The 26,951-nt window shown below is 54.4% G+C and overlaps 1 protein-coding gene across 13 annotated transcripts in view; it reads left to right on the top strand.

Moving 5' to 3' along the window:
- Positions 1–1,299: 1,299 nt before the first annotated feature.
- The window catches only part of CTBP2 (C-terminal binding protein 2), a 162,403-nt gene continuing 136,751 nt past the window's right edge, over positions 1,300–26,951 (top strand). For 3 of the 13 annotated variants that reach the window (XM_067024343.1, XM_067024342.1, XM_067024347.1), the window contains exons 1-2: positions 3,129–3,350; positions 4,061–4,271. The gene's annotated coding sequence lies outside the window, so the exon portion shown is untranslated. Of the gene's footprint in view, positions 1,392–3,116; positions 3,351–4,018; positions 4,272–4,640; positions 4,743–19,633; positions 19,724–22,908; positions 23,088–26,951 lie in introns of those variants that run through there. The other 10 variants (XM_067024350.1, XM_067024363.1, XM_067024345.1 and 7 more) reach the window with 8 other exon arrangements.

Raw genomic sequence — 26,951 nt, forward strand, 5'->3', positions numbered from 1 at the left:
CAGAAACTCTGTGTCCATTAAACAATTCCCCTTTTCCCTCCTCCCTGCCCTCAGTCATCTCTTTCATTTGTCTCCATGAATTTGCTTATTCTAGATACCTCATATGAGTGGAAACTTAAACTTATCCTTTTGGTTCTGTTTTTTTTTTTTTCATTTAGCATAATGCCCCTCAAGGTTTGTCCATGTTTAGCATGTGTTGGAATTTCCCCTTTTTAAAGGCTGAATAATATTCCATTGTGTGTATAGACCACATTTTGTTTATCCAATCATCCTTTGATGGATATTTGGGTTATTTACACCTTTTGGCTGTTGTTATGAACACTGGTGTACAAATATTTGCTTGAGACTCTGCTTTCCATTATTCTGTGTATATACCTAGAATTGGAATTGCTGGATCATATAGTAAATTCTACATTACTTTTTGAGGAATTACCAAACTGTTTTCCAAAGTGGCTGCACCAATTTATATTTATACCAGCAACGCACACGTTTTCTGATTTCTGACATCATTACCAACACTTATTCTTTTCGTTTTTTTTTTTTTGTTTTCGTTTTGTTTTGTTTTTTGATAATAGCCATCCCGATGGACATGATGTGGTATCTTTCTGTGGCATTGATTTACATCTCCCTAATAGGGAAATCTCCTCCTGTGCTTGTTGGTCATTTGTATTATCTTCCTTTGAGAAATGTCTATTCAAGTCTTTGCTCATTTTAAAATGGAGTTTGGGGCTTCCCTGGGGGCGCAGTGGTTGAGAGTCCGCCTGCCGATGCAGGGGACGCGGGTTCGTGCCCCGGTCCGGGAAGATCCCACATGCCGCGGAGCGGCTGGGCCCGTGAGCCGCGGCCGCTGAGCCTGCGCGTCCGGAGCCTGTGCTCCGCCACGGGAGAGGCCACAACAGTGAGAGGCCCGCGTACCGCAAAAATAAATAAATAAATAAATAAAATGGAGTTTGAAATAACTCACATGTTGGGGGCAAAATATAGGGTATCAAGTTGAAATGAGAAATAATTTTTGGCTCCCAGGATGACTTTTTGTGTTTTTTAAAATAACTTTCTCAAAACAAAGAACACAGTATTCTCTAAGGTCAAATTAATGGTAGACATGAAAGTTGAACAAGTGATAGGAAAAGCCAGCTGACTTTCAGTGTTTTCTGGGTGAAAAGAGGGCCACTCAGAACCAAAGATCATCTGTGAAATAAGGAAGCAGAAAATCTTTATGGTTACCATAGTTTATGGCTAAGAAACATAGAAAAGCATATAATACTACCTCAGTAGCCTGGGGGTGGGCGGGGTCAGGGTATAACCGAGAAGTATTTCAGGCGCCATGACTTTGAGGCAAAACTGCAGGGGAGAGGAGAGAGCTGGAGATGCGGGGTCGCCAGAAGACGGAGGTAACTGAGAGCGCGGGTCTGGCAGTTTTTCAGCTGAACCGCAGAAGCCACTCAAGGGCCACTCAGCCGGCCCGGCCGGGGCCTATTTATTAGTGCCAAGTAGAAAACCACCTTCGGACATTTTAGTAACCGAATTTTGTGAACTAGCGAGTGTTTAATGCCTAGTCCCGTGCTGCCATCACTTCTAGGTCTTCAGTAGGGTTTTAAAATCTGTTGGATGATAAAGCGATCATCCGGAGTCAGGGCCCCCGCAAGGCCGGTCCCGCAGGCTGACCTGGGCGCACTTCAGCAAACGAGCAGTGCTTATTTCTTCCTGCTGTGAGCCGGCGTAGGAGTTTTTAAAATGTTAACAGACCGAGAGGCCTAGAGCAGCGCTTCTTGGGATGCAGAAAAGGGATCAGCCGATTCGGTGGTCCTTTCTCTGGCCCCCAGTCTCCAGCCTGTTTCCTCTGATTCACAGGGTGTGGTGCGCTCCGGGTACGTGGGAGGCCAAACCCAGCGATTCGGCTCTGGGAATGGCCGTCCCTGCGGCCTGCAAAGGCCGGACCTCACACCCCTCCCCACGCCTTTCCTGCTCAACACCTCAGTCCAGTTCGTAACATCTCAATATGGTTTTTAAGCAGATCGAGACTAAGGGCTCGGTTCAGCCCACACAGGGGCCCTCGGAGGACGCGCGGCCGATCTCAGGGACGTGAGATGAGAGTTTGGGGGCTTCTGGGGAGCAGGGAGAAGAGCCCTCCCAGCCCGCAGCCGCTGGCTCCCTTCTGCAGACCGAGTTCCAACGCCGCGGGTCACGGGCATGGAAGTTAGTCTAGCTGCGGCCGGCGCTCTGCCTGGATTCCAGGTTTGGTGTCCAGACACTAACCTTGGGGTGTCGGAGCTGTGCGCAAGTCCAGGTCCCCGACTCTGGGGGCCCCCCGGCCGCAGATCGCCTCCGTCACGCGAGGCCCGGAGCTCCCACCCAAGGCAAGGCTTTAAAAATAGCCCCGACGAAATCCAGGCAAGAGGAAGGAACATTTTTTTTAAATGTGTAAAAAATGTTTTGCTTCTGGTAGGGAACACTACCGCTGCAAGTTCCAGCACATAGGGCTCACTCCGCGCGCACCCACGGCCATCTCCGCCCCTCGGGCCAGGCGCGGGCACTGTCTCCCGGATCCGGATTTGGGGAGCGCAAGTGCCCCCTGTGGTCGGCCCGCGCCTGACCCCACGGGCCTGAGAAGACAGAAGCGGCCGGCGTAGGGGCCCGGGAGGAAGTTGGGGCCGCGGGGCCAGGAAGGGGGCAGGTCGGCGCCGCGGGCCTGGCGGGGGCCCCACTAAGCCAGGGCCACCCTGGGGCGCCGTGCCGAGGCCCGCGCGGACATGGGTCCCCCCACGTGGCCGGCCGCCGGGGGCCCCACGTGGAAGGGGCGGAGGAGGAAGGAGGGCGAAGGGAGGGCCGGATTCGCGGCCGCTGCAGCTGGACCCCCAGCCCTGCCCGCGAGGCCCCAGCGCTTCGCTAGGGCCTCCCAGGCGGGGCCAGGCCGGGGAGTGCCCGCCGCGCCCGGCCCACTCGCCCGCCCGCCGCGCCTGTGTGCACTTTCGCGGAGCCACTAATCCCCCGAGAGAGGCGATTTGTAGTGAAGAGTATCTGTAGGGGGCGAGGCCGGCCCATGTGGGGTTGTGTCATTGGTTTGCAAAGAGAGACCCCGCCTTTGCCCAAAAAAAAAAAAAAAAAAAAAAAAAAAAAGAGCGAGGAGTGAGCGAGCGGCGACCCTCACCTCGCCTCCCGCCTCGCTCCTGCGCAGCTGGCGGCCACCGGGAGACGCGGCCGCGCCGCTTCTTTCCCTTTCCTTTTCTCTCCGTTTTCCTCCTCCTTCCCCGGAGGAGAAAACAAATAAAGAAGAGCAAATAGCCGGGAGGCGCTCGGCTTCCAGGACGCTCCCTCCCCCGATCCAAGTTGGAATTAGCATCCTCTTGGGGGTGAGCGCGGCGCGGGGCGTGTGCGGGCCGGGGACCCCCAGCGCAGCCCCCTCCCTGCGGCCGGGCGCGGGGCCGGGACCAGGCTGGAGACGATCGGGAGCCGGGTGGGCGGAGGAAGGGGGTGGGGTGGGTGGGGAAGTAGGAAGAGGCTCGGCGGCAGGGGGAGGAGGAGGAAGGGAAGGGGAGGAGTAGGGTGGGGAGCGGAGATAAGGGGAGGGGACGGGACAGGAGGGGAGGGGAGGGGAGGGGAGAGAGGGGAGGGGAGAGGAGAGGGGAGGGGAGGAGGGAGGAGGCGAGAGGGGAAGGGAGGGGAGGAGAGGAGGGGGAGGGAGGGGAGAGGAGGGAGGGGAGAGGAGGGAGGGGAGAGGAGGGAGGGGAGAGGAGGGAGGGAGGGAGGGAGGGGAGGGGAGAGGAGGGAGGGAGGGGAGGGGAGAGGAGGGAGGGAGGGAGGGGAGAGGAGGGAGGGAGGGAGGGGAGGGGAGGGAGGGGAGAAGAGAGAGGGGAGGGGAGGGGAGGGGAGGGGAGGGGAGGGAGGGGAGGGGAGGGAGGGGAGGGAGGGAGGGGAGAGGGGAGGGAGGGGAGGGAGAGGGGAGGGAGGGGAGGGAGAGGGGAGGGAGGGGAGGGAGGGGAGGGAGGGGAGGGAGGGGAGGAGAGGGGGAGAGATTAAGTTTTTGTGTGTGTGTGTCCTTGTGTGCGTGTGTCATTTTAAGGTGGCCCGGGAGCGGCCCAGAGGAACTGGCAGCGGCCGGAGGAGCGAGGGACGGAGCCGGGAGCCATGCCGCGCTGAGGGGGGGCCGCACAGCCGCCGCCACCGCCGCCACCGCCGCCGGGTGGGGTGGGAGGGGCGGGAGCCGCCGCCGCTGCTGCCGCCGCCTCCCGGGTGGGCGCCCTTCGCCGTGGACGCCGGCGGCCCGGGACGAGGTAAGGGGGGCCCCGGGGGAGGGCTGGGGCCGCCGCCGCCCCCGCCTCACCTGCGGCCGCGGGCCGGGGGCGCCGCGCCCGCGCCTCACTGCGCCACTGGCGGGGAGGAGGAGGAGGAGGGCGAAGGACACCAAGCCGGCATCCGAGGACATCTTTGGTCTGCGTCCCCGGCCCGGTGTCCCCGCTCGGCGCTCGGGAGTGGGCGCCGGCCTGGGGTCCTTGCCTGCCGCCCCCCGCCGCCGATCGTGCCCGCTGGCCGCCGTTAGCGCCAGGATTTTTGTTGTTGTGATGAGAGTTGATGAATGCGAAGTAGGCGGTCACCTTCCTTCCCATCAGGATTGGCAAAAAAAAAAAAAAAAAAAAAAAAAAAAAGAAACCCCGAGCACGGCGGCGTCCGGAGGGCAGCGGCGGCGGCGGCGGCGTCTCGGCGACGGTTTCCTAGGCGCCCCCGGCTCCTGTTCCCGGAGGCCGGTGGGTGCGCGCGCGGGGGCCGCCCGCGACCCAGGCCGAGAGCGCGGCGCGCCGCGGGGACAATACGGCCGGATCCCCCGGAACCGGGAGTCCGAGCGCGCGGGGCCTTGCGCCTGCGGGGCGGGGGAGGGGAGCGGGGGGTCCGCTGGGAAACCGGGGCGCGCGCGGCTCCGGGTCCCCAGGGGAGCGGCCCCTGCCGGCAGGGGATCCCGCGCGGCGCCCCTGGAGCGCAAGTGAAAGACGGGAAAGGAGGCGAAGTGGAACCCTTTTGTTTTGCCGGCCCCGCATTGTTGGCTCCTCCGGGCAGCCGGGCCACATCTGCCGCCGCCGCCACCACTGCCGCGGCGGGCTCGGCCCGCCAAAGTCGCAGCGGGGCGGGGGCCCGGGGCGAGCCGGGCGGCGGGCGCGGGCGGGGGCCGAGCTGGCTGGGCATTTCCTCTGCCCGGCCGCGCTCCCGCCGGCACCACTTCCTCCTCACGCGCCGCCGCCGCCGCCGCGATCCCGGCCCGCCCGCCTCCCCCGCCCTGGCCGCACTTTTCGGGTGGGGCGAACCAGAAAGAAAAAGTTTCGCAGGAGGGGCTGGCGAGGGCGCGACCCGGGCGGCGGGGACTCGGCGCGGCGCAGAGGCAGCCGGGCGGCCGCGATCGCCTCTTCCTCCTTGTCCGCCGCGGCGCCGGACGGACCCGCGCGGCCGAGGGAAGCGCCTTTCTTTCTCTACCTCGCGCTCTTCCCAACGACCCGGGGCAAGTTGGGCAGAGGCGCGCGGGCACCGGGGCGCGCAGGGTCTTTCACCAGCCGGAGGCCCGCGGCGTGGCCGGTCGCCCGCAGCCCACGCAGCGCCCGGGTGCCGGGAGGCCGCGGGCCGGGGAGTTCTGCGCGGTCACCGCCGGCCACGGCGAGACACACACGCGCACACACTCCTTCGGTGGCTCGCTTTCCGCCGCCGCGGATGGTCACGGACACTGAGTCTGCGTGTGCGCGCGAGTGTGTGTGGTGCGCCCAGCCCCCGAGTACTTTTTCCGGAGGCGGCCCAAGCAGCAGTTGGCTCCAAGGGCACCCGGGTTTAGTATTTTACAAGGGAAAGGAGGAATTTTTCGTAGAAATCCCCGCGTGGTCTGCGTCCTTGCGGTGGAGCTGCTGGCAGTGGCCTGCGTCGTCCTGCTGGGCCCACTTGCCCTATCCGGGGTGAACAGATCTTTCTGGATTTTCCCCCTTTTTTCTTTTTTAAAGACTGGAGATCGGGTTAAGTTCTTAGAGAGTCAGACGTGAGTGTCTTGAAGGGTAGACAAGAGAATTCTATTCTATAAATATGCATTGGGAATTTAAAATGCTAAGTGCCTTATTTGCAATTCTGTTGGATATTGTAGAGACTGGTATATTTTTATCTGACATGGATAATTTGGAGGGGACGTTTATTTTGGTTAGTTTACTAAGTGATTCTGCCTCCCGACTTTGGCGAAATATATCAAACTCTGGTACTACTCTTTCAGAGAAGACACTCTTCTCTGCTAGCTAGGTGCTTGGGCTCAAAGGCAGTTTAAAATTTACCCCGTGTTCTGTACCTAAGACTGCTGTTCTGCCTCTAGGGTTCTCAAAGTAGAACTTTAGTTTTCATGTGCTTAGGAGAATTCCACTGTTTTGATTTTTTTTAAAAATAAATTTTCTACATTTTGAAGTAATGGGACTTTAAAGCATCTTGTTTTCATAATCATTTGATTTCAAAGCATACTTCTTAGAGCAATTATAAAGCAATATTCAAAATGCTAATTAAACACTTTCAGAGCAGCTTTAATATAATATTGAAACAGGATTTCTTTTCTCTTTTTTAAGTAAGAGGGACTGTATCCCAGAGTTGAAACACTAAATATCCTTTTGTCTAGCATCAGATCTCTGGGCTGCTCTGACACGCTCTGGTAAAAACCCCTAGTGCCCTTTCTGCTGCCCCCCCAAAGAAAAGTTAATGAGATGGTAGATTTCAAGCAAAAAAGCAGGCCCTCCTTCTTGCAAAATATGCTTCCAGTTTCCATTGAAGTTGGATGCTAGCTGTGAATGCACTTGCCTTTAATGAAACCAGTTTAATCGTTCACACTTGATCAAGTATAACAGGACCAAACAAAGGAAAAAAGCCAGCATATTTCTGTAGAGCATTGAGGGGTTTAGTGTTAAGTGTTGATGTTGGGTCGACCCCTCCCCACCCCGTCCCCAGTACAAGGGAGTGAGGGTTGAAGGCAAAGGGAATTTATGACACTGATTGGTATTCTGTGCCCGAGGAGTAGGGGACCCCAGTCTGTCCCCGTAGAAAGCAGTTATTAGAGGGAATTTACACCTCTTGGGTTTGGAGCTTGTTTTGGACCTGACATGGTGCTTTTTGGTTTAATTCTTTTTCCTGTTTGGGAAGATAAAGCTAAGGGGTATGTTTTCTCCCTCCTTTCTGATTGTACATTAATAAAGCTAGGTGGAGGGGGCTCTGCCTAGCTCTGCAGATTTGAGCTCAGAGCCCTGTTATTTAGGATTTTACTTGAGATCTTTGAACATCCTGAACTAGGTGTTCTCCTGGGGGAGGGGCAGGGCGAATTGCTTTTTCTTAACTGTGATTTAAACAACAACAACAGCAGCAAAAAAATCTCTTTGTCGCTGAAGTGTATTTCTTTGCCAGGCTCCAGTTGCAACTTATGTCTGGCACTTAGTCATTGACTGGGTGAAGAAATATTTGCAAAGTGTGTCTCTTTAAGGTTAAAAAAGTAAAAAAGTTTTGGCTACTTAAAAACAAACACTTACTAGCATTGTAAAAATACACCAGTGACATACTTTGCGAGATATTTTGGCCTTTTAAGACTCAGGCACACCTGTTCCTGTGGAGTCGAGTTTGCTTTCCCTGGCATTGTTAATCCGGTCGTGTACACAAGATGAAACAGGAAAACTTGCTATTTGTATAATTATTAACTAGCCATCAGTTACCCTTTCAGGGAATAATCAATAACTTCACTCTCCACTTGTAAAACTCCAGAAAGAAATCCTATTCATAAACCCTGAAAGTGTTTTAATGAGAGACGAAGTGAAACAAACAGCCACAGCAACAACAAACAAAACTGCAAAACCAACCTACAACTTTTTCAGTGTTCTGAGTAGCTAGCGACAAGGTAAATGAAGGATGAGTATATAACATAGGCACTGAGCAAGCACAGCGCTTGTATTGGGAAAGGATATTATTGCTGGGAACTGTTAAAATGCTAAAGCAAAGGGAGTTCAGGATAACTCGCACCGTTTGAAATCCTTGAGACTCAAAACCAAAGGGCGGCCCCGCTGAGGTCTAGCACCAGAAGGCCATTTGCCAACAATTCTCTTCCATCATGAATCATTTTTGAAGGCAAAGTTATCCCCTTTGCACTTAACACTTTCCCTAAATGGAAAAAATTTAAAGAGTTTACAGCAACAGCAGAATGGCCACCCCAGTTGTCATTTTTTACCACTGTCATTTTAATATAGAAGGGCTTTCATCATAACATATGTGAGTACAAGCCCGGGTCCCTCTGTTACTAATCTTTCTATCAGTGAAAAGCAGCAGCTCAAGTGTCTCATGTCCCCGATACAGGCCACAAATATATATTCATATAGTACGTGATTGGGAAAGGAAATTTATCTTTGCAGCAGGGCACAGCTCCTGTAATATTTCCACCCCCTGGCTGATAGTTCAATTACAGAGGGTGGAACACATTTCTGTAGTAATTTAAAAATGGGAGTGCAGTTTGCTTGACCCTTCAAATAGAAGTTCTTGTACTTAACACCGTGTATTGAAATATCGGGGTGTCTTATTCCCCAAGAATGTTCCCGCATTTCACTACCTAAGGAATGCTTGTGTGGACTTCCACTATTGCAGACTTTTAGTAGGCACATGAAAATGCTGGAATGGATCCGCTCTCAGAGGCTATACTGCCTGGGCAGTATCAGTTTTCTCCCTTACAGCTGGTAAGCATGTCCTAATTTACACTCCTACGGTTAAAGTTACAGCATCCTGGGAAAGAAGGAAAAATGCAAATCTTACCCCCCAATCAATCTTTTGAAGTTAATTTTTATTCAAGTCTGTGTTTGATGGAATATGTATCAAAGACTTATGAAAGGGTATTTTTTTTTTCTTTTTTTTTTTTTAAACACACCTATCTCTGGGTTTGGAAAACTACATTTAATAATTGCTAAAAACTTCAGAACCATTTGTAAGGTGTTCGGTGTTTCTTTTGATCATGATTTAATGGATAGTATCCAAAAGCCATCAGTGTGACTCTAACGATCTTCACAAATTAATGTTTGGGCTTCATCTGTCGTTTGCTTTTCGCCATCATTATTAGTATTTCAAGCCTAAATTATGGCTGCACTTGGGCCTTCAGGACTGCACCAGTGAAAAGAAGGGCTTTGCACATTGTGCAAAAAAAAAAAAAAAAATGGGATTCACAAATGAATACGGAATGTACAACAGGGAGCAGGCCAGGCCATTGTTTGTGTGGAATGTTGACTATGGGAGCCAGGGGGCAGTTTCGCCTTCACTCTTCTAGCTGCTCGAGAACACAGAAACCTCAGGAGTTGCAGACAGGATGGGAACGAGCGTCACAAGCATCTGTCTTTGCCTGGCGTGGAAATTGGGGCCACCGGCCTGCTCCCTTTCCAGACTTTTTCTTAGAAGGTGGTCTTTTCTGGACTGCTGGGGAACTCTGTGTGCTGCTTCTTCTCAGTGATCTGCTTTTTGGAGGAAAGATTCTAAAAGCAGATAGTAGGGTTCTTCTAAGAAAGTGTAAACGAAGCAGACGTTTCCCCCACCCCGAAATGCAATTTTCAGAAATCACATTCAACACTTACCAGAAACTGAGGCATCTGAAGTCATAGGAAGCAGTTGTGTTTATTTTCATTATTCTCTTCACATTAAAGTAGTTTTTAGTCTGTCTGTGGTGTTAGGGAAAGTGCGGCTAACACGAGTGTTTGTTGGATTTTCGTATTTTGTTGCACAGGTGCTGCCATTTCTGAAAACGCTCCTCTGTATGGCATCTTCCTCCTCCATTCACAAAGCTTCCTGCTTCCACAGGGGAGCTGAGGTTCCGAAGTGGAGCCTAAACGCTATTGCTAAAGCGGCAGGCGCTCGTGTTAACTTTCTTTTTTGCCTGTCCAGGAAGTGGGATCGGTGTAGCCCCGGCCCATTGCTGGGGGCTGATGCCCCTTCCGCCTGGAACTTCGGGGGCCAGTTGATGTTTCCATCTGTATCTAGCCTAGTTCCTCCTCGAGTGCATGTTTGAGAAATGATCCGCTTTAACTGTTTCTGTAACGAAATTTAACAGATGGTTGCCTAGGGGTGGCTAAATAGTCACAAAAATTGTGATAAAATGGTTGGGTTCTTTCTTATTCCTGGAGCAAATGATGCTTTTGCTTTTATGGAGAATTGTGACTTCTATCCTGGGTAATAACAGAGCCTGCATTCTCTCCAAGGTCGGATGGTGTTTAGGGGACGTTAATCCCGAATAGCTGTTGTTTCCTGAACTTGGTGGGCAGCCTCACCTTTGGTTGGTGTTCACTGAGAGTCCAGAAATGTCCCCGCGGTAGGGGGGAAGGCAGTGCTTTTCAACAAAATGGTGTGGTTCTTAAAATTCATCCCGCTTGTGAGATGAAAACACAAAGAAAACCTTCCTTTACATTGCTGCTTTTTCTCCCTCTCAAAAGTGCTCAGAAACCTGCTTTCTGCATTAAAATAAATATTTAATTATGACTTGAAAGACGCTATTAACTGGCTTGAAGCTTGGTGAGAAGTAGTGGCAACGTTTCTGTGTTTCCTCCGAGCCCAGGTTGTGGCAGAAACTTGGAAGGGCCTTTTTAAGGAATTCGTCACATGGATGATATGTGGGTCTTTTTCTGCAGCGCTGGGGCTGGCCAAGGGGTTGTAAACTCACTGCTGCTCTCCAGCCATGCCTGAAATCTGGCTTCCAGCACAGGACAAACAAAAACTTCATTATGGAGTCATGGAATCCCAGGAAGTTTCTTTGGAAGGAACTGTAGACCGAGATCATAGAGGTCAGCTCCTCCGGCCTGATGGGATTGTGGTCCATCCGTGTCTCTCGCCACCCCCCCCACCCCACCCCGCCGGTATATGGCAATTTAAAAAGCCTAAAGCCCAGCTGTTGAGGCTAGCAAAGAATCACTTGTTAGGTGAAAACGACCTGAATCCGACCTGGAAGTGAGAGTATTGTAGCTGACCCAGGTGTGTGTGGGGGGGGTAGGAGGAGCAGCCCGTGAAGTTCCTTTGCTGTAGGGGGTAGAGGCCAGGAAACGGTTTGTGCACCTTTCCTGCTGAATGAACTCTGGCTGGGACTTTATTCTTTTGCTGATGGATGTCTTTAGTGCGGTGGGTCTAGAAGTGCAAATAAAGTTTCTGCTGGTTCAGGCCCAGGTGGGTCTGGGGAAGGGGTAGGGGTCATGCCTGCACATCCTTTTGGATGGTGGGGAGCCCATAGGTGTTGCAGCTTCCGGGCCTGCTCACCTGGACTGCAGCTGGAGCCCGCAGCGAGCCGGGAAGGCTCTCAGGAGCTCTGAAAACCCGGTCCAAGAGTGGTTGAGGGGCCTGGAGTGGAGCGGCCTTGCCTGGCCACGTGGGCTTGCTTTGCTGGGAGGGACGGGGTGCTGGTGCCACCACGGAGGCCTTCCTGTTGGAGCTGCCAGGCCAGATGGGCTGCGTGGGCTCCTAGCGCTGGCTGAGTTTGACTGACCACTGGGCCCGGGGTGGTAAGGCAGAGCTTTCCGAACGGCAGAGACCCGGATGGTGGCCGACACTTTGGGGCACCTGCCTGCTGAGCTGAGGGGTGGGAGTGCCGCGTTTTCTTCCCAGGGGGTGTGACAAATATTTTAAAGGTTTCTTTCGGGCTCTTCTTCAGACGTTGAACCTGGACCGCGTTGCTGGCTGATTCCCCCAGCTGTACCACTCCAGGCCTGCGTGGAGCAGGAGGTCCAGCGTGGCTGCCACGGTCTCTACCCATATTCCTTAGTATCTCAGGAGGACACAGAGATGTACCTGAATCTTTTTTCTCAGTGCTTTCTGCTTATGGGCTAGAAGTCACTCCAGGAGGGCAATCAATAGAGTATGTTTTGCTGTACAGTTATCAGTATGCACATATAAGTGCCTGTAAGTCTCAGAATGTTTTTGATCTTAAAAACTTTTCAGTCATTAATCTTCACGATGCTCCTACCGGCTAGGTAAATAGAGCAATTCCTATTTTATGCGAGGATGAAATATTGAATTGCCTCCCCCGGGTCATAAAGAGGCTGGTCTCCGCCTCCCGTTTCTGTAGCTCGAGTTTGGGGGCCTCGGGCGCCGGGAACCCCAACGTTCCGCCCAGACTGACCGCAGGGCGACTTCCGGGCTCCTGCACGACCTTCTGCTGCGGGGAGGGCAAAGTTGGGCCTGGGTGAAGGCCAACCGCCCTACCTGGCTGCCCTCTACCTGAGGGGGCGTGGTCTGTGGCTGCACTACCCCGAATGCGCCCCGTCAGCCGGGGTGCTGGGCCTTGCCATAAGGACGGGTCTCCTGGCCCTGTCTGGGGTTCCGGGATTCTAGGACCCCAGGCCCGAAGGTGAGGCCCCCCTGACCCCTGGGCCCCGCGGACCTGGCGGCTCCGCTCCTCCCCTCCAGGCTGGCTCACCCGGAGGCTCCGCCCCCGAAGGCCGCCTACCTGGCGGCGCCGCCCGCCTTTTCCTTCCCCTGCCCCCCGGCTGGACCCCGCAGGCTCGCGTACTTATCCCCCCACCCCATCCCCCGCGCTGTACCGGACTCCGCCGGAAGCGCCCCTCCCCTCGCGCTTTGCCCTTTCACTTGTAAATGGGGAGCTGCTTCCCGCCGCTGGGAGTTTGTCGAGAGGTGATAGAAATGGCCCTTACCCCCACCAGTGCCCACTTCCTCCTTCCTCCCGCAGCCCATTGTGCGGGGTCCCGCCCCTCGCCGCCGCCCACCCGCGGGCTCGCCCGCGCCCCTCCCAGAGCCCCCGGCCGGGACGTGGAGGAGCGCCGAGAGGACGCAGGACACCGAGGTGGGTCCCGAACCCGCGGCGAGGCTCGGAGCAGAACCAGGTACCTGGCTGGACCGCGCCCGAGCTACCCCAGCGATCGCGGGCTCCGGGGATCTTAAACCCGAGTCGTGGTGTCCCTGTCTCTACAACCCCCTCCCCAGTGGACAGGGAGGTTCGATGGTGGCAGAGATAAGACAAGCGGTAAACGGCCCCATCGCTGTGACTTGGCCGGCTCGGCATCCCGTCGCAGGGGCGGTGTTGAGGCCGCGGTTTCTGCCGCAGCCTTCCAATCTGGCTCTTCTACTTGTAGTACCAGTAGCGCGGTGGCAGTTCCGAGGGCTCCCGCGCCCTCCCTCAGAACCTACATCCGTCTCACACGGCAGCACTTCTCCAGGCTGGAGCTGGGTGAGCCTGTGACTAGAGGTTGCAGGGGCAGTAAGTGTAGAGCCGGGACGAAACGGGGCTTTTCCGCCCCGCACCCCTCTTGTCCCTGGTGGAGGAATTTCTGTGTGTTCGTCTCTCTCTCTCCTTGCAAACTTAAATTTGATACTCAAGAAGTCCATGCGGACCATTTAAGTCGTTCTCTTATTTTTATGACGGTAACACTATAACTCCCCTTGATGATCCTTAACTTCGAATCTTTGTCACTCTCACTGGATGCTTGGCCTGTGTTGCATTTGACCTTTACAACAAGGTGGGTGAGGTGTCAGGCACAGGGGACACTTGGGAGACTTGTCCTTCGGCCTCCCTGCCGTCCAAGTGATAGAGCTGGATTTGAACAGGCTCTCGGAAGTGAGGACCGGGCAGGATTCCGTGGTGAAGGAGCCGCTCTTCCCGCCGCCCTGAGAGCAGAGGGGAGGGGAGGGTTCAGGCTTGCCCTGAATCTGGCATGTTCTCCCCAGGATTCAGATGGCTTCTCAGAAACAATTATCTTTCTCAGGCCCAGAGTTGCTTTCTGGATCACATGGGACTGTGAGAAGTCTGGCTTGTTTTAATTTCCTTCTTTGATTAGTGGTCTTTTGTTGGGATCTCACAATCTAATGCTAAGGAAGGATTTCTAGATAGTTTCCTGGACCAGGCCTGTTTTAAATTCACTACACTTTCTGAGTTAATGAACAGCATGGCCCCTGATCTGAAGCCTGAGGCAGGCTCAGGAGATGGGGGGCCCCATTGGGTGCCCAGGGAGAATTCTGCCTCTGGACCTGTACAGACTCACTGTCGTTGCAAAGACCAGACACCGGAAGGACCTCAAGGGCTAGGCACGGTGCTCTTTGAGGTAGAAGTGATAGTCACTGTTACACCAATCAAGAAACTGCGTTTGGGGCGGGGGGGGGGGGGGTGCGTGGGGGTGGAGTTCAGCAACTAAGGGAGCCAGAAGTCAATTCCACCTGGCTCTGGTTTCTCTGTAATTGACTGAGGCTTTTGGCTTTTGATTGGGACTTGAGTACATCTGGGGATGGCTTTGCTACGCTCGCCAAATCAGACCCCTCTGTCCTCCTGATCTCATTTCCTCCCTTGCCTCTATCTGGGTGTCTCTGATGTGCACCTCCCCCCCCCACCCCGCCCCGCCCAGCACACACATACACACACATGCCCTGAGATCATGTGGCTGTAGCTTTCACAGTGTTCAGGGTTTTGGGTTTTGTTTTTGTCTTTTTCTGGTAAAATGGGGTTTAGTAGCCAGGAGCTCGACCAGTCTGTGGTCTGGATGAGTGATCTCAGTGGGAGTCTTCTCAAGGGGGCCCCCTCCGATCTATAGCATGTGCCCCTCCCTTGGGGGAGGGGCTGGAGGTGGATGGGGCGCGCCCCTCCCTCCCGGGGCACGCCCCTCCCTCCCTCTGGCTGCTTCTCACTTTCCAGCTGGATTCATTATGCACATCTTACAGTGGGAGTTGGTTCCTGTGTTCAACGTGGGGGAATTTGGGAAAAGAGACAGGGAAGATGGTGAGGATTTCACCTAATTGGAATAGTCTGTTTGCACCACTCCTGTAAAAACTGGCGAGAAACTTGATTCTGCTGGGTAAACCTCCTTTGGGTTGCGGCCCTGCATTTGTGTTGGCCTTGGAAAGGAATTTGAATTAATACTCCCGAACAAAAGGAACAGCTTTCTTTTCAAAGAGGCTATCGGAGAATTGAAAGGGAATGGCACGAAGTTGGGTGTGTCCTGAAATCTGGAGACCGGCCCTGCCTGGGTGATTAACTCACCTGAAAGGCACCCTGAGCAGGTGATGTGGGAGCTCTCCGACTGACCTTGGCTTCCTTTAGGGTAAGGTCCCCGCAAGGTGGAGATTTTCCTGAAAAACAGGCTTTCCTTTAATTACAAGATTATCCTCCTGCCTTACCACGCTTCTCTTCCTTTCGTGAACACGTGTGTGCCTGCAGACACGTGTGTGCCTGGGAAAGAAATCCCTGAAGTTTTTGCTGGTGCTCCAAGGCTCCAGTGGGCCTGGGTGGTGGTGGGGACACTGCAGACTCCCTGTCTCAGCCTTTGGGTTCGGCCCTGTTTCCTGGAGGTTGAGGGCAGCGCGGGGTGCGGGGTCGGGGGCTTTTGACCAATTAGTCCGGTCCAGCTCGGGTCATGATTCTATTCTGCCTATTTTAAGGCCCCCCTGCAGTTTTCAAACAGGGTCTCCATTCAGCTTCACTTCCCATGGGAAAGGGTGGTGCGTGGTGGGTGCAGACAGGCCAGGGTTAGCCCTGGGCCAGCTCGTGCCTCTCAGGCCTCAGTGGTGCTCGGTGGGGCCCGAGAAGGAGAAGCTGCCGCTTCCCTGGGGGCCCTTCTGCCTGGAGGGTGGATGTGGCCGGGTCTGAAGGCATTTAATTAAGCACAGGACTGTTCTCGTGGCCCTTAGAGTTTTGTTAGCCTTGGCCAGCCGAGAGCCAGGATTTGTGGGTGGTCCCAGAACCTTTTTTTGGGTCTGCAGGTGTGTATCCCTGTCCTCTTCCGGGTTTAGAGATCCCTGGCTCGGCAGAAACGCCCCAGGGCTTGGCATCCCGAGTTCCTCCAGGAGGACACGAGGGAAATCTGATAGGTTTCCCCCACATGCCTTGTTGGTGCCACGGTGAGTACACCAGGTTTCCCGAGACCCTGTTTCTCTCGGCCTTGGCCTTGTGCAGAGTTCTGTTTATTCTCCCGGTCCCTCCAAGGTGTTTGCTGCTTTTCGCTCAGGGGTGAGGATTTCCATCCCCCCCCCCCCCACACACAAACATCCTTTCTTCTGTTTCTCAACTAAGCCTGGGATTAAGAATGTGGCTTCATCTGACAAAAGCCAGGAGATTTCAGAATTAACGTTGGAATTCTGTTTGTAGTGATGTCTTCCTGAGTATTTAAGGAGGGCTTTGAACAGCGGGTAATTTTCTTCTCCCCTAAACTGGCCCGACGTGTTCCAAGTAGTGGGCAGAGAAAGCAGCTCAAAGTGCCTTGAGTTTTCTCTGCCGTAATTGTGAGCTTGCCTTACTTGAGTCTCCTGTGTCCCAGGGGCAGGAAGGGAGAGGGGCTGTGGCTAACAGTTGTTTGGGTCGTGCTCTTGATGTGTGTCTCCGACGACCCAAGAGCTTAGATGCCCCTCAGAGCTCAGCAGAACCTCTAGAAATGCACATTGCAAGTATAACTCTGGTTCTTAACAAGGCTTCTCTGCAAGGGAGATTAACGGGTTTTTTCCTAATTTATTTCATCTTGTGTAGCTGCAGTGGGCAAGCTGGGGTCTTGGAGGGAGAGTGACTGGTGGGGGTTGGGTCTGGGTGCCTTGTCGTTAGTGGCGACGAGGGTGGACATGCTTGTATCTAGGAGTTTTGCAACCTGGGGATTACTTGGCATGTCAGGCTCCAGTTTAGATCCAGAAGCTTTTCTCTGGGCCACCCTGGAGCACTGGGCTGACCTCAGTGTTACCTGGGGACTCACTGTGACCGTGAGGGAGAGGTCCCACCAAGGCAGTGAATGTCTGCCTCCTTTGCCAGGGCTGAGGCGGGGGCCCAAGGAGGGATGGCCCTGCCCCCAAGATAACACACGTCCCCACCAGCAGAGGAGGAGGCATCAGATGGGACAGACTGTTCTAGAAAGTGCAGGAAAAAGGAGGGATGGAACGAGACACATGATTGCATTCAGGATTTCACGAGCCCTCGCAAAGGGCTTCCGTTTCTCAATCGGAAGCAAGGGTAAGAATAGAGGTGGGCTACAAGGATTTGACGACGTAATACTCATAAAGAGTTTAGAACAGGCCTGACACATCGTACGTGTTTGTTAAATGTATAATAATACAAAATAAATAAACAAGGAAATCAGTTGCTCCTGCGGGGAGGTGCTGTGTGCCAGGTGGAGCAGATTTCCCTGCGCTCCCTGGGCCTCGACTGCCTTGGTTGTGCCGGGTGGGAATGGGATTTGGTGGTCAGAGAGATGGTGAGGGGCCTGTCCTAGGGGAATGCGCCCACCGGGGAAGGGAGGTTTTACCCCTTGCACTTAAGCGATGGATGAGTCTTATGGAGTCAGGGGAAGTGCCAGGTGAAGGGGCGGGGCCCAGGGAGAGGTGTTTGTGGCGGGAGCCCCAGATCCCGGCGCTCAAAACATACCTGAGTCTGCCTCACACAGGACCGGGAAGGACCGGGAAGGGCGGGTGGAGGCAGGCTCGGTTAGGGAGCAGCCCGTCTTCTCCATTCCTGGGGCCAAAGTGATGAACTGAAAACCGTTCAGGAGGTTGTTTTTAGACTGTGGAATGTGACTCGGTATTAGGTCACTTTGAGAAATGCCCAGTAAAATATTTACTTTCTATTTAAGACCTACTTTCCCTTCCCAGAGAAGGAAGAAAAAGCAAGTGGGGGGGGGGGCTTCCCTGGTGGCGCATGGTTGAGAGTCCGCCTGCCGATGCAGGGGACGCGGGTTCGTGCCCCGGTCTGGGAGGATCCCACGTGCCGCAGAGCGGCTGGGCCCGTGAGCCGTGGCCGCTGCGCCTGCGCGTCCGGAGCCTGTGCTCCGCAGCGGGAGAGGCCGCAGCAGTGAGAGGCTCGCGTACCGCAAAAAAAAAAAAAAAAAAAAAGAAAGAAAGAAAAAAGAAACAGCGAGGGGTTGGGTGCTGCCCTCCTTTGCCCGAAGACAGCCAGCACCCTTAACCTGTGGGGGCCTCTGGAAGGCTGTGGCAGTGAACTTGCTTCCCAGAGAATGGTGTGTTGGGTTTGTCTTCCTGGCACGTGGTGGGCACTTGGTCAGCAGCAGCTTTGGTGACTGGCCCGGGTCCAGATGGGTGGCCGATGAGCTATGGGTGTTTGTATGTCCCCATCTGGGCCTGGGAAATCTTCCCCTGCGGGGCATTCACTCACTCCCAGGGACGGCCTGGGCAACCACATAGGTGTGGACGTGACCCCCACTCCCACCCCCGCCCCCGGCAGTGTCACGGCTCCCTGCTGCCTGTGGGCTCCAGGTGAGAGTCATAGGGTCAGGTGAGCATGAAATGGTGAGGTGGGACTGGGGGCCGTGTTGGGGAAGGTGTCCTTCCGAAGTCTGTGGAAGAGACCCGATTGTCGCCTTCCGGGCGGCTGGTCATTTCATGGACCAGCAGTTTCTTTGGGTTTAACTCATACCATTAAAAAAATCTCACTTGGAAAGCGAGATGATCCTTGAAAATGCCCTTGGGAGGCAGCCAGTGGTGGAATGCAAGGGCATTTCGGAGGTCAGGGGCCAGAATGTCCTATTTGCAAATGTGCACAATAAAGAAGAGGCTGCCGCAGGTGGGAAGTGTGCAGATGTCAGCTGTTGGTTACTGTTATTATAATTAGCAGTGGTCGTGGAAGAGGAGGAGTAGTAGGACCAGTGGCAGCCTCAGTAGCTACGGTGGGGCTGACGTAACAGAGAATAAGTGCCCTTCTGCCCCGGCCCTTCTCGAGCTACGCACGCTGCGTCTCGCTACATCCCTCGAGAACAGACAGTTGGAATTAGGTTCTTCCCAGGAGCAGGGAGAGAGGTCCTTTGTGCCCTGTTGTATCAGAAGGGAGTCAGGTGAGTGTTAGCACCCTTCAGCTCACCCCTGAATTGGACACACATACTTCGTGCATTTAGTGGCAAGAAGCTGGCTGTGGGCTTGGTGGTTTTCACACGAGTGACTCACACAGTCCCCAGGGAGGGCCGGCTGGCTGCCCAGGTGCTTTGAGAGGGTGGCCTGTGGAGCAGGTGGAGCCCCAGGGCACCCCTGGCCACGAGTCAGCCTCCTGGGCTCCACCCAAAGTTCCATTGCAGAAGCTCCAGGTGGGGCCAGAACACCTGTATTTTTTGCAAGCTCCTCCGGGTGGTTCTCAACGCAGCCAAGCCCAGAGCCTGCCAACAGCGGGCAGACTGTCTTTCTTTAAAAACAAACCACTCCCCGCCACACACCCACACACTTGAGTCTCGTTATCGAGCATTTGGCACGATCAACGATTGAAAGATTTTATACTTGAATCCTCTCCCCCCATCTGAATGAATAGATTTGAAAGTAGAAATCTGGATTTCTGCCTGACCCGGTCTTATTTTTTGGTTTAAGGCGGGGGTTCTGTCCCCTCAACTAGCACCCGACATTCCTAGGGACTTGAGGGAAATTTCGTGTGTGCCCGTTAAAACTGGAGCTGGGTCTGTATTCGGATGCACTTGACATTTAACTTTTTCTCTTGACCCCAGTCAGCAGTGCTCACTGAGAGGAGGCTGGGCTGTGTGTCACAGCGTAGTGGCAAAGAGAGAGATTGTTTTTACGGATCCTACTTCAGTAAACTATGAGCCACACGCAGTGAAGCGCACTTTGAAAATCTGTATCTCGGAGTCAAAGATGGGTGCAGTGGAGTTGATGACTTTCTCCTTGAGCGCAGAGATCAGCTCATGTACCTCTCTGTGTAGGTGAATGGAGTCTTCCCCGGGAGCTCACCTGCGCGTTATTTCATCTGTGTTGCCAAACAGGTTTGGGGACGACACCTTCTGCTTTAGAAACACAGGTAAACACATTTGGTGGCAAATCCTTTTTATCTAGATTGGTGAATTTATTAATTAGTAGGCTTCAGTGAGGCTGGTAGCTTATGTTGCTGTTTAGAGGACAGCTTACCTTTATTCTGTTTGTAGAAACACCTTGTCATACACGCGCTGATTTTTTTAGTGACAACCTCTACGGGAGAGAGTGAGGCAGTGTGGATGCTTCCCAGTGGTTGGAATCGGCAGTCGGGTCTCAAGCCACGTGGACGGGCTGACAGTTAATAAATGATGGCGCAGGATCTGAACAGGTTCTTTTTCACCGACACCAAGCTGCTTAAAGAGAGGCTGTGTATTCAGATAACCCAATTCTAGGGGTGGGGGTGCGTGTACACATTTAAAAGCGGGGAGACGTGCAGGGTGATGCATACTTTTTTAAAAAAAATTTTTGGCTGCGTTGGGTCTTCGTTGCTGCGCGCGGGCTTTCTCTAGTTGCGGTGAGCGGGGGGCTACTCTTCATTGCGGTGCACGGGCTTCTCATTGCGGTGGCTTCTCTTGTTGCGGAGCACGGGCTCAAGGCACGCGGGCTTCTGTAGTTGTGGCTCACAGGCTCTAGAGCGCAGGCTCAGTAGTTGTGGCGCACGGGCTTAGTTGCTCCCCGGCACGTGGGATCTTCCCGGACCAGGGCTCGAACCCGTGTCCCCTGCACTGGCAGGCGGATTCCCAACCATGGAGCCACCAGGGAAGCCCTAATACATCCATTTTAAGAGTTGGGAGCCTTTGGCACATTTCCTGTGCTGGTTGAAGGGTGAACTTGAAAGGCCACGCACGGTGTCCTCAGATGAGGATTTAAGGGGTCTCCATCTGCCCCTTGATGTAAGGTTGGCTGGCAATTGTGGTCTTGGGCAGGAAGGATTTGCCCTTTCTGGTTTGGGTAACTGCTTTCTGGGGGCAGTTTGTGGGTGCTTTTTGAGTTGCATGCCAAGCCATTTATTGTGAGAGAAATTATAGCCATTACTTAACCTTTACCTGGCAGAGTGGCACAGAGCTAAGTGTTTAGGGCCACATGTTAAAAGGTTTCCAACTGTGCTTGAATATGAGAAGTGGGAGTCTTTGGGGCCCTAGCAGTTGCTTTTGGGGCTGCTTTTGGACTTGGGTTAGCAAAGAAATGACTTCATGATTTATGGTGTTTATGAAGACTAGCATACCTATCTATTTTCATAGAGACATCTTAATAGAGATTAAATACAAAATAAAGCAGAATGCATGAACAGAGATACTCCCATAAGCAATGTTGTAGCGTTAGGCAGTGTTAATTATGTTTTGTACACTTCCCAATTAAGCAGTTATGCACTACTGGAAAAACCACCTTTAAGAGATGGAGGAAAGCTTTATAACTTAGTAGATCAAATAAAAACAGATATATAATATTTTATGCATAGGGTTTTAAATTTTTACAGTATATGCTAAGGTAGCTCAATTGGGATTGATTTGTGGAAATGTAGGCAGTGACATTGAGATGCATTTGCTTCTTCTGAAAATTGCCTGTTGAACAAAGATGTGCGTCCTCAGCAAATAGAGCTCCTACTGTGTGCCCGATGCCGGGGCTGTGCGAGCAAGAGCAAGGAGGATTCACCCTGAAGTTCAGAGAGCTGGGATGGGGGGGGTAGGGTGCTTCCCAAGTGCCGGGGTGGAGGGTGGGTTGTCTCCAGGCTGAGGGGTCAGGGAAGGACTGACGGGTGTTCTTGGCGCTCTCCCTGGCCTGAAGAAGTGCTGTGTAGCACCTAACAACAGAACCCCCAGAAGTCCACTTCCGGTCCCAGAGCTAATCAGGAGATTCGCTGAAGGCCTGGGGAAGGTCCCCACCTCCTTGTGTCCTGGGTCCTCACAGCGGGGTGGTGGGTGTTCTCTGGATCCACCTCTGGTGTGTGTGAGGGGCCGGTGTGTTAATGCACGACACTCCTTCAACACGCACGGCTAGTGAGTTCTCTCCCGTGTGGGCATTCTTGTTATTCTTTCTTTGTAGGAGTAAAGAGTGGGAGGGGCAGGGACCGGAGAGGCCGAGAGAGGGCCAGAGGGTCACAGGGCGCCCTGAGTTGAGATTTACTGCCGCCAGACAGGGCGTTTTGGAGCAGTGGTCGTGGTGCCTGGGAGACCCAACCAGCGGTGGACTCACCCGGCAGGTGACGCAGACAGCGAGGGTGCCGGCTGTCCGAGCGGCTGGGGCTCAGACAGGGCCGGGTGCCCGACGGGCTGTGGGCCAGAGAGGCGGCTGGGCCTGCTCTGGTGCGTGGGGGTGCGTGGCTGGGTCAGGCAGTTTCAACCCAGCCTGTCTTCCTCCGGAGTATGAGTTTCCAGCTCACCGTGGAGCCCCTGGGCGTGATCCCTCCGTGTCCCTCCACGGAGAAGGCCAGGCGCAAGGTAGGGCCGAAGGCTGTTTTGTCGCTTTACCCTCTGGCCTCACGTGGGTCGTCTGCAGGGGCGTGCGTGGCGGCGGCCTCACTAACGGGGGGGGACCAGCAGCGGGGAGCTCGGGCTTTCATCCCAGCTCAGCCCTTAGCTGGCCTCGTGACCTTGGGTGAACTCCAGTGCTGCCTCTGTTTCCCCTTCAGCGCCGGTCCCTGGGTTTTCTGGGTCGAGACACAGACCCCTGGGGTCTCGGCACCACTGCGTGAGGACAAGGCTGTGTGTGGCGCCTGGGGCGGGGGGGCTCCGAGGGCAGGCGCAACGCCACCGGCTGCTGGGAGCCTGTCCGCTCCCCGCTTGCTGACCGGGGTGTGGCGATGCTAACGTGACAGGTGGAACCCCAGTAAGAGCAGTTAAGGCATATGGTAATGAGCAGAATCTCATTTCTCCTTCCTCATTTCCCGGCCGCTAAACTGCTAGCAGTCCCGAAATGACCTTCCTGACAAAACTGAAGTGCCGCGGAATCTCAGGGCGTCTGTGCCAGCGTGTGGCCAACAGGATCCTTCCTGCCGATGTGCAGACTCTTCTGGGTGGTCTCCTGGGGAAGGCTGGAGGGGGTGGGGCGGGTGGCAGCAGGTGACAGCCGCCCCTTTTTGGAAAGACTGCTCTGGCTGCAGTGGGATTGCAGTTTACTGCACAGGGCACGTCATTTGTTTTCAGTATTTGTTTTGGGCTTCTGGGGGGGATCAACTTTTTAAGAACGTTGTGTAGATATATCATTTATGCACAGTAAAATTCACGCTTTCAGCATGCACTTCTGCACGTTTTGACCGACGCTGTGTAAAAACCACGTGGTTGCAGAGCAACTCCGTCACCAAGGAAGGTTCCGGAGCCCTTTGTGATTGATTATGCGTCCATCCTGCCCACCACTGATGCAGTTGGTCCCCTTCCGACAGTAGCAAGGCCAGCCCGGGAAGCGTGGAGAAAGTACGGAGACGTTCGTGTGAGGTGCCGGGATTTCCTAGGACGTCTGTCGTGTGCAGGGGTTTCGCCTGGCCCAGAGGACGCTCCCGGCCACAGCAGACGGACTTGCCCGAGTGACACCACCCATGGCATCCCGGGGTGCCCGAGACCTAAGGAAATTGGCCCAGGCTGGGCAGGTCGGCGCAAAGGCCGGTCACCGGCTGGAATCTTATCTGCCCCAAAGGGGCCCCCCGGGAGCGGGCAGTTCCACGCCCACACCTTGGGCCTTGGTGCATCTCAGGCCGTTGTCCCTGGGCTTTCCGGGGACGCACACACAATAGCTGCTCGCCCCCCTCCACCGTGTTCCCGCAGCCCCTCGTGGTAGGTGCCCGGGAGCAGGTACCTTCTCTGTCCACCACGGCCGCTGGCTCCGGGTCCAGAGGGACTGGAAGTGACCGCCGGGCCGCCGGCTACTTCCTCTTTCCTCCGTGGGGAAGTGGCTTAGGAGAGGGCCAGGCGGTGTGTTTGCTCTCGGCGATCCTGCGCGCCACGCTGATCCGGGTCCCTGTGCCTCCTGGGGTGCAGGGCAGCCCTCAGGTCCCCGCTGGCCTTCCTGCAGGTAGAGGCCGGCCACCGTTCCGTGGTCAAGGCGGGTGGTTTGCCGCAAGCCGGAGGGACCGGCGTGCCTTCCTGTGGGAAGGTCAGTGACTGCCAAGGCCAGCAGTGGGTCACCTGGGTCAGCGTCCCACCCTAGGGCCGGGGTCCTGGCTTCCACTCCTACGCTTGGCAGCTCCTGCGTGTCGCGTAGGATCCTGGCTTCTCTCGGAGCAGGAGCCATGCTATGAGGGTGCCCGCCGCTCTCCGCCCACGGCACATGCTTGTGAGTGGTCCCCGTTGCACTTGGGGAAGGAAGTCACCGTCGACTCACTCTCTTCCTGATTTTAAAATATTCTCTATTTTCGTTCAGTTGTGGGGAACTTTAGGAAATGAATCTTGGAATCTTTAAACTTGTTAACTCGGGATCACCGCATTTATTCATGTTCTGGTTGTTGCTGGAAGTGTCTCTTCAGTGCTCAGTATTTGCCCCCCTCCCCGCATTGCCCCAGCGCTCACCCTGCTGAGTGGCTCCCGGTGCATTTTGCCTGCGTCCACCGTGAGGAAACCCTTTGATGCCTGCGAGAGCAGACTAACCCTGACCTTGATTCCTGGCCTGAAATTCCTGTCTGAGCATCCTTTGGCCTCTTTGGGGTGGTCGTCTGTGAACTGCCATATGCGTGCAGTGAGTGCGGTGGAGACGTGGCCACGTGCTTAGAAGACTTGGGGGGCTTCCGGATGCAAAGGGATTGGAGCCCAGGGTTAGTAGCACCCAGAGTTGGCACCCCAGTGGGACAAGGGCTGTCTGAACCAGCGTTCTGAGCTGCTTGTACGCGTGTGTCTTCCGCTCCCTGGCAGTTCTTCCTTGGAGGGGTGGGGAACACCTCCAGCCGGCCCGGAGAGGCCGCAGGACCCAGCTGCCGTGCAGTTCTGGGGCCCAGACACTGCTCTGACTCCCCTGAGACCGCCTTTGCCTCCCAGTCCTTGCCCAGGGAAGAAAGTTGCCCGAACACTGGAATTTATTACAGAAAAAGTTGAATGCTGGGTTTTATTTAAACATCAGAGAGGGGAGGGGTTTATGTCCTGAAGGGCCCTGCAAGCATTCTTCAACAGTGCCGTCCGCAGCAGTAAAGCCCCTGTGGACCTTTTCACCCAGTCTGAGCCCCGTGGAGCCGCAGCCGTGAGCACAGTAGGGCTGTGCTTCTAGGCAGCCCCAGGGCCTGCAGGCGTCCTGCCCTCGGGATGCCTCCCCAGCACCCTCCCGGGGCTCCACTCCTGTCTGCACAGGGTAACGCCACAGGTTGACACGGCTAACAGGTGGGAAGCCGCTTCCCTTGGGTGGATCCTGAGGTTGCGTCCTCGGACTGGGAGGGAAGGGAGTGGGCAAGCCACTGCTGTGCCCGCGGGGTGAGCTGCTTGCTGACGTGTGCCTGGGCCCAGCTGGCCTTGCTGGGCAAACATGCTTGAGGTGTGCAAATTGTCAAGTGACTGTTTCACAGGGAGCCAGTTAAGAGAGGCCTTTGCCTTCATCCGGGAACATTAGAAATACATTAATTTGCTGGGTATATAAGAATAATATAGCTACGTTTTCTTGAGTACCAGGAATGTACCAGGAGGGGAGAAGATAAAAACAAATGAATTGGGTGCATCCATAATAGAAACAGCTAAGGTGCCTCTCGGGCTGGAGATTGCTCGTCAGCGCACGAGGCTCTGGGCAGCTCAGTCACCTGCAGGGATGCAGCTCTTTGGCGATGGCTGCTGCACCGGAACCTGGGTGGGACTTGAATCAAAAGCCCATATTCCTTTGCACAGCTAACAGACTGAGTGCATCTCTGGTCGTGCAAAGTCTGTTTGGTTTTCACTAAGTACTTGCATGTCACATCCAGGAATCGAGGTCTTGGGGGGAAGTTTCAAGGCTCCTGAAGCTGCCGGGTCTGCGAGAGGCTCGTCCTTTGTGAAAACATACATTTTTGTTTCTATATGAGTAGTGGTTTAAATTTTTTTTTGTTACCCTTTTGGCTTGGAGAAATTTTCATTTTGGTTGTGGCAATTACCCTTTCCTGATATGTAAGTTGATTACACATTTGATAATCCGTGGGCTTCCTTCTGCCTCTTACTTAAACTTATTTTTAGCACAGTCCTTGAAACCTCAGCGTGAGACTGTCCATCTTCTGCTGTATCTGAATGTCGTTTTAATCAGTTGCCTCACAAAGTCAAGTTAACGTGGTGGGAACAAGTCCTGGCCTGCTGGATGAGGTGTGTGTTTGCTCTGGACATCTCCAGGTTCCGAGCTGCCTTCCTTCAACTTGGTCAGCATGGGGATGAGTGAACTTGACCAGTAGCCGCCTGGATCCGGAAGCTCCACGACGCTGGGATTACAAGGGCGCCAGGCACTGTCATTGATGCCAGGCTAGCCCAGGTGGGGGGAAACCTGAGAGCCTATCTGCCACCTGGATAGGACCCTGTTTCATAAGGCTTATGCTTTGCTCCCGATAGAATTGATGCCGCGTCCCTGGCTCTGTTTGCAAAGCCGATTGCCAGCCTGGGTTTTTGTAAATCGGTGAGAGCAGTGTGGCAGGGCTTGGGGGTGCAGAGGTCTCCCTCATCCAGTCCCAGGGGTCTTCTCTGCGTCTCCTTCTTCTCAGAGGCCACCTAAGTCAGTCAGCAGCCCCGGCGGACTCCCGGATGTTTTCTGAGCCTCACCTCGTTAAGAATAAAACGTTTTAGTGCTTGATTTGATTTGTTTGCTAGAAGATTAGTACAAAAGCAGGAAGGAAAAAGAATGTGTGGTGGAGGTGATTGCTGGAGACTGGCAGAGAGTTATTTACGGATTTTTGCTGACAGTCCTTGTTTAAAGGAATTCCCTGTGAGATTTATGAAGCCTTTCCAATTTATTGTCTTTCCAAGTAAGGTAAGCAAATAAATAGGTTATTCTCTTTTATTATAAACCTAGCCAATGTGAGATTAAAAATAAGAGGAAACGGGGCTCCATTTTTTTTCCAGCCCAGTGTGTTTTTGGAATTTGGAAAGCGTCTTGGAAAGGCTTTTTGTTTTGTTTTTGGCTTCAGCACATTGTGCGTTTAAAAGATAAAGGCTGACCCTTGATATCGTGCCTGCCGGTCCCCATCCTTGAAGAGAGCCGACTGTGGTCTGGTGGCCGGTTGGTGGGGGGCGTGTGTGGCCCGGTGTTAAGCCCACCGCAGCCAGCAAGGCCTCACAGGCCCCTTGGGAAACCAGGCCGAGGGGTTGCCAAGACCTGCTCTGAGTTCGGTCACCACTGTGGCACCCAGGAGG

Source organism: Kogia breviceps, chromosome 2 (assembly GCF_026419965.1).
Source record: "Kogia breviceps isolate mKogBre1 chromosome 2, mKogBre1 haplotype 1, whole genome shotgun sequence".
Classification (NCBI taxonomy): domain Eukaryota; kingdom Metazoa; phylum Chordata; class Mammalia; order Artiodactyla; family Physeteridae; genus Kogia; species Kogia breviceps.